Source organism: Balaenoptera ricei, chromosome 12 (genome assembly GCF_028023285.1).
Source record: "Balaenoptera ricei isolate mBalRic1 chromosome 12, mBalRic1.hap2, whole genome shotgun sequence".
NCBI classification, from domain to species: domain Eukaryota; kingdom Metazoa; phylum Chordata; class Mammalia; order Artiodactyla; family Balaenopteridae; genus Balaenoptera; species Balaenoptera ricei.
Window position 1 is genome coordinate 80,033,839 of NC_082650.1, and position 12,289 is coordinate 80,046,127.

Here is a 12,289-nt window from a genome sequence, read left to right on the forward strand (position 1 = left end):
ATGACCTGGTAATTCCACTTCTGGGACTAGATCCCAAGGAAATGAGAACAGACTCAAAAAGATATCTGTACCCCCATGTAATAGCAGCATTATTTACAATAGCCAAGACATGGAAACAACCTAAGTGTCCATTGATGGATGAATGGATAAAGAAGTTGTGAGATATAACTATAGATATATCTATATTTATATAGATATATCTATAGCTGTATCTGTAGCTATACAGATATAATAAAACAGTCATAAAAAAACAAGGAAATCCTGCCATTTGCAACAACATGGATGGACCTCAAGGGCATTGTGCTAGGTGAAATTAAATGAAATAAGTCAGTGAAAGACAAATACTATATGATCTCATTTATATATAGAATCTAATAACGAACAAACAAACTCATAGAAAAAGATGATGTATGCGGTTACCGAAGAAGGCAGGGTGAAGCGGGGGGGATTGGAGGAAGGTGGTCAAAAACACAAACTTCCAGTTATAAGAAACGTTAAGTAGGAGGGATATAACGTACAACGTGATGACTGCAGCTATCACTGCTGTACGTTATATACGACAGTTCTTAGAAGATTAAATCCTAACCGTTCTCATCACAAGGAAAAAAAAATTTCCTTTTTTTGTTTTTTCTTCTTATTGAACTAAATCAGATGATGGATGGTAATGAAACCTATTGTGGTCATCGTGTCACAATGCATGTAAGTCAATCCATCATGCTGTACACCTTAAACTTATACAGTGTTGTATATCAATTATATATATCTCAATAAAACTGGAAAAATAGAAATAACAAGAGACAGAGTCAATAGGACTACACTATGGATGAATTGTAGAGTTATTTTTAAGAGAGAATTGACAGCGCTTGGTAATCCATTAGATACAGGAGGGGGGGAGAGAGAAGAGGCCCCAAGTCACTGAGGAGGTGAGAGTGACACAGACTGAAATGGGGGCTGAAAAGACCAGGTGTGTGAGGTAGGCGGTGGGGTGGGTGACTGCACTGTAAGTATGTTGAGTTTGTTGTCCATAAGGACAATGTCCGGCAAACTGAAGGAAGAGCCACACCAGAAATACTGATCTGGGACTCAATCACACACGTCTGGAATTTGTAGCCATGGGTCTGCACCAGGTTACGAAATATGTAAAAGATGCAAATGCAAACGTCGGTAATAGCAGAGATGATCGTGTCAGTTTCCCTAAAGATCAGTTCTCACTTTTAATTCTGAGTTTCATAAATACATGAACTGTACAGATAATGAAGTTGCTGGACCTTTCTCCTTTCTTTCGCCCTTCAAATCCTTCAAGGTAAGAAATGTATCTTTTAAAAAAAAATAGGAGAGGCTATCAGTTTTTAAACATTTCTGTGAAGATGAATTCTCTGATTTTCAAAAGGCTTTGATCCATCATCCTTTGTCTCTGCTAAACTTTCCGAGAGGGATTAAGGACATTTAATTGTTTTTCTAGCACCATAGAAGAAACAGGTTCACTGAGGAAATGAAAAATACGGATAGGAAAAAAACTTAAACGGGGTGTGTGTGTGTGTCTATTTTTGGACTTTGTATCTTGTTCTAATGATCTGCCTTTTCTTACATCAGCACCACAGATCTCACTGTTGCATCTTCTTTTTTTAAGTTAAACATTTTGCCTAGGTAATGCATTCCATGGTTCAAAAATTAAAATCACATGAAAAGGTTTATAGTAAATTCTTGTTCCTTTCCTTGTCCCTAATCTAACCAGTTACACATGCACACAGATAACCACGAGAATCCTTCCAGAACTTATGCAAATACAAGCAATATGAATTCTTATTCTTACCCTTTTGTAAATAAAACGTAGCATATTTTACATACTACCGTGTATCTTGCATTATTTTTCGCTTAATATATTTCTTGGTGATTGTGATGTTTAATTTTATGTGTCAACTTGGCTAGCTGTAGTTCCCCAGTTGTTCAATCAAACACTAATCTAGAGGACAACACCACAAGAGGATGGAGGCAGATACTAAAGTGATGGCTACAAGTCAAGGAACACCAAGGATTGCCTGCAACCAGTAGAAGCTAGGAGAAAGACATGGAGCAGATCCTTCCTAGGGTCTTCAGAGGGAATGTGGCCCTGCCAATACCTTGATTTCAGACTTCTTATGTCCAGAACAGTAAGAGGATAAATTTCTGTTGTTTTAAAACGACCTGGTTTGTGGTGATTTGTTACAGCAACCCTGAGAAACTGATACAATGATCTTTTTACATTATTACATAGAAAGCATCCTTACTTTTAAAAAATAGCTTCACGGTACTCCATTGAGATGAATAACCAGAGTTAATTTACTGGTCCTCTATTGATGGGCATTTGTATTGTTCCACTCTTTGCTATTACAAACATTGCTTCATTGAATGACTTTGTACATCAGTTTTATGTATATCTAAGTATATCTTCATTTGGACAAAGTCCCAGAAGTGGAATTGATGGGCCAGAAGATACATAATTTGTTATTTTGACAGATACTACAGTATTACCCTCCATGGTTTTAACCAATTTACACACTCAGCAATGTAAGTGCCTGTTTTGCCTTTCTGAAGATCTCTCAATATGGTTTTCATTTGCATTTCCCTTAGTAAGTGTGGGATTGTGTTTAAGAGCCATTTACATTTCTGAACTGACTGTTCATAATCTTTCCATTTTTCTATTAGGTTATTACTCTTTATTTCTAGGATTTATTTACGTATTAGGGAGATTAGCTCTTTACCCGTGATATGACTTGGAAACTTTTCCCCCCAAGTTATCCCTTGTCTTTTGATTTGCTTATGTGTTTTTTTCTTTTCACCATGCATGATTCATTTTTATGTAAAATTTATCAGTCATTTGTTTTGAATCACGGAGTTATAACAGAATCCTCTATTTTCAACTAACAATTTTTTAGTCTCATTTTCGATAGAATTTATATCAATACTTGTATATACTGTGAGACAGGGTTTCAACGTAATTTTTTTTCAAAATGGCTATCCAATTGTTTTGACACTATTTGTTAAAAGTTCCTCTTTGAACTTTGATTTGAAATTCTACCTTTATCATATACTAAATTATTTTATGTATTTGAATGTATTTCTGGTATTTCTATTCTGTTCCTTTGGTTGTCTGTCTATTCATTTGCCAATATTACATTGTTTTAACTTTTGAAACTATAAAATGTATTTTAATATCTAGTGGTACTAGACCCTCCACCCCATTACTCACCTCATGTTTTTCAGAGTTTTGCTTGATATATATTGCTTTTTGCCTTAAAAACTTTAGAATCATTTTTGTCTAGTTGTTTTTAACTTTTTGGTATTTTTATTAAAACTGTGTTAATTTGATGCTTTTAATAGTTGGCTGACTTATCTAAGAATATAGTATGTGTTTCCATTTGTTCAATTTTTTTGTATCTTTCAGTATGTTTTAAAGTTTTGTTGTTATTGTTTTTGTAAATGTCTCACACATTTCTTGTTAAGTTCATTCCTAGGTTTTTAATCTTTTCGCTGCTATTGTAAATAGCAACTTTACTTTCATATCATATATTTTATCTGATTACTATTTGTATATGTCAAAGCTACTCTTTGAGTTTTCCAGGTTTGTGATCATTTTGATAACAGTAGTTTTATCTGTTTTTATTCCACATGTGTCTAATTTCTTTTCCTTGGTTGATTGCATTGCCTCCTTCCTCGAGCACAGTTTTATATAATAGGACAGTGGTCATACTCGTTTTGCACATAATTTTTGGTAGGAATGCTTCTATTGTTTTCCCTTTAAGCATGATGCTGACTTTTGGGCTGAAATAGATTTATCATGTTAAGCAAATAATCACATTTTCCCATTTTACTTGAGTATTTGTAATCAAGAATGATTGTTCAGTTGTTTTCCAAATGCTTTTTTGGTAACAATAGATAGGATTCTATGATTGGTCTAATAATGTGGTGAACGATATTAGTAGACTGTGTTTCTAAATCTCCTTGTAGGTTCTGCAATTTTTGCTTTATAAAATTTGCAGCAGCATTATTTGGTTCATGAAAGATTCTTAAGTATACACTCACTGTGGATTGTGCCCATTAGGTTTAAAAAAGTCCTTTTTTGTATGTATTGTTTACTGCTTTTTGGTATGAATTCCACCTTTTTTGATATTAAGATCCTGACCCTATTTTTATTTTGGGAAGTGTTTGCTTAGTATTTATTTTGAACCTTTCTAGATTGTTTTGTTTTAGATATGCCTCTTATATAAAGCATAGAGTTGGGGATTATTTTGTGATCTAATCTGAAAATCTTTCTTTCAATATATAAATTAAATTTACATTTATTGATATTCAGATGATCTTTGTTCCACTGTATTATTTTATGTACTCTATTTTAGCAGTTTTTAAAATGTCTTTCATTATGTGGCTTGTTTTCTTTGTACATGCATATGCCTCTGTGTGTATGTGTTTTCTTTTTCTGATATTAAGAAAGGTTTGTGAGTTTTTTTCCCTACTACCTAATACCCTTACTTAGTCTTCTACTACTTTGGACAATATCTATTAATTTCCTACCCTGCAGTGTCCCCTTTTCTCTAACAACAAATTTTAGCTGATAATATCTTCTTTTTGTATTGTTAAATATTATTATATTTCTGATTCTTGGGTCATCAGCTTTAAATGATATCGTTTAACTCTAAACTACTACAGATGAAGAAATTAGTGTTCTTACAATAGCTCCTATTTCTTTCTCCTTTCCTTTCCCAAGTTTAATAATTTCCGTACTATCAGGACATAAAACATTTACTCTCTGTTCTGATACCCTATTCCGCATTTGCTTTAGTCTTAATTCTATAGATAAATATACTCAGTGCTCATAGGCAGCAATCCTTTCGTGGTGATATTCTCAGTCCTCTTGCAGTTACCTGAAGTTCATTTCACCACAGTGGGGTTCTTATTGCCATCTGCCTGGTGAATTGGGTTCCAGATACCATCCCAAGGATGAGCTTTCTAGGACCATGCTTGACCTACCTTGTGTTCTTGGGAAAGGGAAAAGCAAGCCTGAGACAAGAGCTTGTGTACAAGTAGCTTATTTGGGAAGTGATACCAGGAGCAGAAGTGAGAGACCAGGGAGAGTGAAACAGGGAAAAGAGGGACGTTTAATGTGTGTATGTGTTATTTGAGTTGATGATCATTACGTGAAAGTGGTCCTCGATCCCATAGGGACATTCTGAGGACTGTACTCAAAGTGTCGTAGAATTGTCTCCCCAAAGGACAAAAGGACGAACTATTTCTCCACTGACTCCCATGCCCATTGGTTGAGGCCTTAACTTCCCCACACGTCCTGGTTGAAAATCCATGAGTACTGAGTATGACCCACCCTTGAGGGGCACGGTTATCCGCACAAAACAGGCTGAAACCTGTGTGGAAATATTTGTCTCAGATACAGATGGAATCAGAGGTGAAACCAAGAAGGATGTAAGGTACACAGGCGGCATCTGATGTAATTTATTTCAACTTTCTGAAACTGTGATTTGAATTGTCTCTTTGACCAGACAGTTAGGACTACTCAATATTTTTAATTAATTTAAAATTTTATTTTACTGTTGCTTGTATTGTTAGCCTTCAGTTTTATTTTTACAGTCAGAGAATATAGCAGGAAGAACTGTCACTTTTTGAATTTTATTGAGTTTCTATCTGGGGCTAGTATATGATCAAATTTTGTAAATTTTTCCATAAATATATGAGAAGAATGCATATCCTCTCTGTTCGTAGAGCACAAATTTTGATGTATTCATATTCTTATTATTTGTTCAAATTCTCTATCTCCTGTCGTAGTCTTTGTCCTTTTGTTCAGTTAAGGATTGAAACAGAGTGTTTTAAGTATCCCTTCTAGAATGTGGTTTTGTCAATTTCTTCTTATATATTGCTTTAATATGTTTTCATTAAAGTTAATGGCCCCCATTTTGGAGGTTTGGAGGGTGTAATTACCCACAGCTCTCTCCTTTCTAGTTTATAAACTAATTGGTAAAGATACTCAGAAATCAGATTGGGATAAAATATTAGCTTCATTGCATACTAAACTGAATTGGAGGATTTAGCTTGGATTTCTAGCCAAAATAGACCTTCCTCTACTCACTGAATTCATTTAGTCATTAACGGAGTAGCCAGGACAGAAAAGGCAGTAGCCCCAGAATTTCTATGTAGTTGGGGTGGTTCTATATAGTGAGGTTGGCAGAGCATGGCAGGGAGCAGATCCTGAAGCCGTGTCTGCAGAGCAAGCACACTGTTTCACTCTTCATTCTAGTGGCTTCGGTGAGGAGGGGCTGGATTTCTCCAAGGCCACTCGCCAATGGACTCATTCTATGTTCCAGGGAGATTTCCATGTGGAACTCATTGTGCTTTTAGGTAGGTGGCTCTAAGAAAGTGTGCCAAGAGTGGAGTCCATGAGTACACATGATCCTTTTCTGATTTCATTGATCAAATAAGCCATCCCTTGGAAGGGACATAAGAGAGCAAAGGGGAAAGCACTTCTGAAGGCTTGGGCCTTAACACTTCTGAGAGGTGGGGAGCTCCTATTTCAGAGAGGGAGACAATGGCATCTTTCCCCTTTGTCATCACTGTGTAACTTTTAGCAACATTAAAATCTCCTTCTTTTCTCCAGTTAATTTTTTTTGCCTTGAGTTTTATTTGGGTGTTGATACCAAGACCCCGTACTTCTTTTTGGTTTGCGTTTCTCGTGATATCTTTGTCTATCCCTTGATTTATTTTATGCTTTCTATATGATTTTGGTTTTGATAGATTGCTTATAAAGAACATATAGTTGGATTTCTTTAAAAGCCAATGTAAGTGTTTTTGCTTTTTACACTTACAGGTGTCACTACTGGGTTTTATTTTATGTTTGTCATCTAATGCTAGAATTTCTTGATATTTTTTCTCTATTAGGTTTTCTTTCTTTCTCTCTCTTTATTTAAAAGCTATTAATCCAAATACTTTTCTGTTACTTAAGCATTAAATATGTATGTATGTACGTATTTCCTAAATTTTCCTATCAGCATCAAGAACAAATCCAAATCTGTTGACCAAATCTCAGTGTAGAATATAAAAATTAACATACTTTCTTCATTCCTCCTTTCCTACTTCTTAGTTTTTTGTTCAAATATTAGAGGATTTTAAATTTATAGTTATTATTAGCATTTTACTTTATCTTTCCTTTCAAGACTTTTGCTTAATATGCATTTTAAGTTTAGTAACCACATTAACAATTAGTTCAACATTCACTATTTTATTGGTTTTACTGCTTGCTGACTTTTCTTCTATATCCTGTCTTTGCTTTTTAAATCATGATTTTGTGTGTGTGTGTATCTCAAGTATTTCCTTAGTAAGTTACTACAAAGTACTAAGCTACTTTAAGAATAGTTATTAAGACTATGTTTTTTACCTCAAATTGAAGTAAACTAGCATTTCCCAAATAATGACTGTCATTCTGAATGACTTTGGGAAATACAAGGGTAAACAAAATTAAGCATGCTTCTTTATTGCAAGCTTCTCCGAGTCTGTACCAGGCAATTACATATTATGAATCTTTAAGTGGAGCGTGCATCATTTCCTAAATTTGATACCACTCCAATTCTCTTGCTATTTAGTATTATAGAGAAGTATTACTCTAATTCAAATCTCCTCCCCTTAGTAACTTCTTTGTTTGCCTAGATTTTCCTTCCTTATTACTGAAATAAAAATGTCAACGGGCCATGTTTACTGAAGGCCTCTCCTATTTTTCCTGGTACTCTGTGTATCAGAACAAGTTTAGCATAAGACAGAAACCACTCGAGAGATCTTGAACAGAAAGGATTTAACACTGGGAATGAAGTGCTTATGAAAACAGAAGAACTGGAGGATTGGGCTCTAGACTGGGCTCCTACAACTGACTTCCAGAACCCTGCCTGACTCATCCCCCAGGGCACCCCTTCCTCGCCACAGGCAGGGCCCCCCGACTTCAAGAACGCGTTATCCCTGCTGCAATTCAGGGAATTAATGCCGTTATTGGAAAGCAACATCACCACAATTGCTGGACACTGGAGCCTGGAGTCTAGTTCCTGCTGGCCCTACAGCATCTAGAGGGTGTATTTAAGGGTCTCCACAGTCTTGGCTGCCAGCAGAAAAACAAGTGCCCCAAACTGAAAGAAGATAGCCTTCACCTCATTGCATCCAGAACCCTAGGTACGTACAAGTCTGGCGAATGTGATTTTTTGCTTTCCAGTTTTTGGAGGTCAGGAAAATGATGGTTTCCTGATTGGTAGAATCTTAGACTCCTGGGATGAGCCAGTCTAATGGAGGCCAGTGCCTCCAGGGATTGACCCTGTTGTGGGTAAGCCTTCAGAAATAGTCCTCAGGATTTATTTCCTTTCTCTTTATCAGCAGACTCAGAAAGCAATTCTGTTGGCCATGCGTATTCTGAACCACGGCTCATTTAGGTAAAGGGCCCATTGACTCCTGCCTGCTCTTCTTACCTCGCCCCATCTCACTGCACTTCACAACCGTCCCCCAAACTATTCCTGCTCTTCCAGTCGCCAAAGCAATGCTCGAATCCAGTAAAATAGAAATAAAATGTGCGATAATCGCCCCATTATCCACAAGAAACATCCTGAATGACTCTATGATTGTACAACTACAGTGTTCCGGCAGAAGGTTTCCATACATACAGGTCACAATCCTCTGTCTAACCGATGTAGCGCCCATGCCCTGTCACCTAGTCCCCCTGGCCCAACACAGGGCAGAATCCTAGTATCTGAGCCAGTTTTCTTGAACAGCCGAAAGACCTGTGGTGTGTTCCTGAACATACTATACAAGAAAATTAAAGGTGCACCTTTACTCACTGTTTTCCATCATCCCTAAAAGCCACAAGAAAATGCTGTCCTTTCCAGCCTCAAATGCTTACCAAGACAGTGAACACTTAAAGATACCGTCTCCAGAAAGATCTTACAGAAGAGAGACCAAGGGGGACTCACTTTTGATCTCATCCTATCGGTGTTAGTTCTTTTATCACATTGCCTCACGGACACGAGGCACAGGAGGGAAGGAGGGTGGGTAAATGATACAAAGCAAAGAGCACTGCTTACAGGGTGGGGCCAGGTGTCCTCAGCCAGCAGCGTGTCCTCAGGCCCAATCATTTCATTTCACCCTTGGTTTCCTAGCAGCGAGGTGGGGATAATAATCCTTGCCCTCCTAACTTCTGGACTTGCTATCCATGCCATGTCCAAGTATGACAGCCACACAGAGCAGCATGATAATAATAATTCACAGGACAAGGAGGAACTGGTCTGTGACAGTGAGAAGACCCAGTAGTTACGGAGTCAGTACGAACTTAACAGCACCCGTCTCAGAGCCATGGGCTCTGACCTCATACAGAGTTTAGTGCATAAAATAGAAAGTAGTGTTTCTGTTCCGTGGCCAAGGCACTGAAGGCAGACAGCTTCTGACCCTCGGTTGTACCTAGGCTGTTTCTGTGTTTCCCAGGCTAGAAGCTTTCTCGCTCACATCGCCAGAGACCCCCGTGAGCAGAAACTCCATCAAGAGCCATTTTTCCCAAAGTGGGGCCTTGGTTCCAGAAAAGAATTCCAAACATGCTGGGAGAAGGCTGCCCACTTCCCACTCCACACTGAGACGGGCAGTCAGACCCAGGGAGCTCTGTGATCCTGGCCCCACCGGCCACTGTGCCGGGCTGTGGTGGTGATAAACCCTTAGAAGTACATCTTTGGCACCTACTTTAAAATAGCCTCTTAGCTAAAAAGTCATAGGATAAGTCATAGGAGGAGGGATTTTGTGTAACCTCCTGCCCTGGAGATTTAAAGAAATCTATAGTTTCCAAGATTTGTCTTTTCCAAGAGCCATTTGGAAGGGAAACCTAAATGAACACTTAAAGCCCCTTTTAACTTCTAGCCTGTGAAGTTCAAATGCATCCTAGGAGGCTTGTGAGTAAATGTAGTGCTATAAGTGAGCCAGCATGTCCTGTCAGCTCTCGCACACCTGCTGCTCTGACGATGCACCTTTTAGCTTGGCTCGTAGTTTGAGGAACCTGCTAAGAATGACTCTAATTGCCATAATTCTCAGATTCCTTTAGACGAAGGGGTCACGTCTCATTAAGATGGTACTCACTCTACTAACCACAGCCATCTCTGTGGAAATGTGTCCCTTCACCTGGACTGTCCCAAAAGGTGGCGGAAAGCTTTGCTGTGGCTGATGGATCATCTTAGCAGATTTTTAACTTCCCTTCATCTTTAACCTAATCTATCTTCAGGTGTTGTAATATTCTAATCAATAAGTAGAAAAAAGGATCTTGGGAAATTAAATGCTCATGAGATTTCTTTCCATCTCTGCTATTATAATAGTTGACCTGGGACTTCCCTGATGGCACAGTGGTTAAGAATCCGCCTGCCAATGCAGGGGACACAGGTTTGAGCCCTGGTCCGGGAAGATCCCACATGCCACGGAGCAACTAAGCCCGTGTGCCACAACTACTGAAGCCCGTGTGCCTAGAGCCCGTGCTCCGCAACAAGAGAAGCCACCGCAATGAGAAGCCCACGCACCGCAACGAAGAGTAGCCCCCGCTCGCCTCAACTAGAGAAAGCCCGCGTGCAGCAATGAAGACACAATACAGCCAAAAATAAATAATTAACTAATTAAAAATAAATAGTTGACCTGCCGACCTTACAAGGTCAATGTGAGGCTCAGGTGAAGTCTTATACTTGGAGGTGCCAGGTAAGCTGTCTCACCTGTTACAGGTGTATGTGCCGAGTGCCAACCTTACCATGATATTTATTGTCTGACAAAACTGGACCTGAATGCTGAAGGAAAATTTTAAAAATATAAACAATTCTCTGTACGTGTAGTTTTGGCAACAGAAGAAAGGAAATATTTTAAACTTCATTCTCAGCCATCTCATTATGACAATAACCTGCTTCAGCAATTTATATTTGGGATTAACATCTTCTGTACTTATTGACTTTTTATGCCTCTAAGGCAGATATTAATCTCCAAGGCTTCTCCCGCTCCTAATCAACAGTAACAATATAAAATTTTGCCCAATACTTCTTGTAACATTATCCAGTCATTTGTGACTATTTCTCTGTGTATCATGCAAGATGGATAGAAGAAAAAATGTAAGATTAAACCACAAAATTAGATGGACAGATACATATCCATAAACGTTTCATATCACTTCTTTTAATTTCCATGTGTTTCAGCCAGACCACACTGTCTGTCCTCTTGGAATTCAGCTGATTTGGCTGTCTTCCCAAAATTTGGGTTTTCTGAGTAGGCCCAGGGCAAAAAGCTGACAAGGCTTCCTTGAAACTCTATCCTACACATTTTTCCTTACACGTGACACACTTTCCCAAGACACGTACCTGGATTCCCTTTAGAAACCATCACCTTTTCCCTTTCCAGGAACTTTCCACCAAGGGTGGTGACAACAGTTCTCAGCACGAAGAAGCAACTAGGGCTGAAGGATGGTCTTTCTGTTCCAACAGCCCCGAAGTGGGGTGGGCAGCTACCTAGGGTACTTATGATGAGGGCTGGCCTGCATTCTTTTTATAATTTTGAATCCATTTTTGGATTTACAATTGAGTAACATTTTGGCAGATTAACTGCTGAATTAAACCTGGATATGGGACGTACCTCACATGGATTTCCTTTAGAGGGCACTATTGATTCTCTGGAACCATGGAAACCTTCATGTTTCCTTGGTAAAGTTGGCCAATTTTGAAATCATATTGGGTTTCAAATCTACTCACATAGGAGAATATTAGTATGATACTCATTACCAAATATATACTTTCAAGAGATTGTCCATGTACAGAATAATTCAGAAGCTAAAGCAGAAAGCTGGTTGTTAGATGTCATCAATATAACACATATAGTTCTATATTTGGAAACTTCAACTGGTTTATTTGTTTTTGAAAATCCTCCAAATGGGAATTTCCTTTTATAAGGTGATGCAAAACTTAAAACAATTCAATCTTTTATTTAGAAAGACAAATTAGCACCTCTTTAGAAACTAATGTCTCATTCTAGAAATGGATAATTATTAACATATTTTTGGAAGAAACCATATTTATGGTATTTTCATTCAGACATTTATTAAAGTCTGGAGATATTCTACTCAGATTTGTTCTTCAAATTTCTCATGTTTCATAGCCTTTGCCAATTCATAGAATTTTGATAAAGCCCACAGGAGAGAAATTTTCTTTTTCTTCATTCTACGAAGTTAGCAAAAATAGAAGTTTGGAAGCTAGCTCACTGTTAGCTTCCAAAT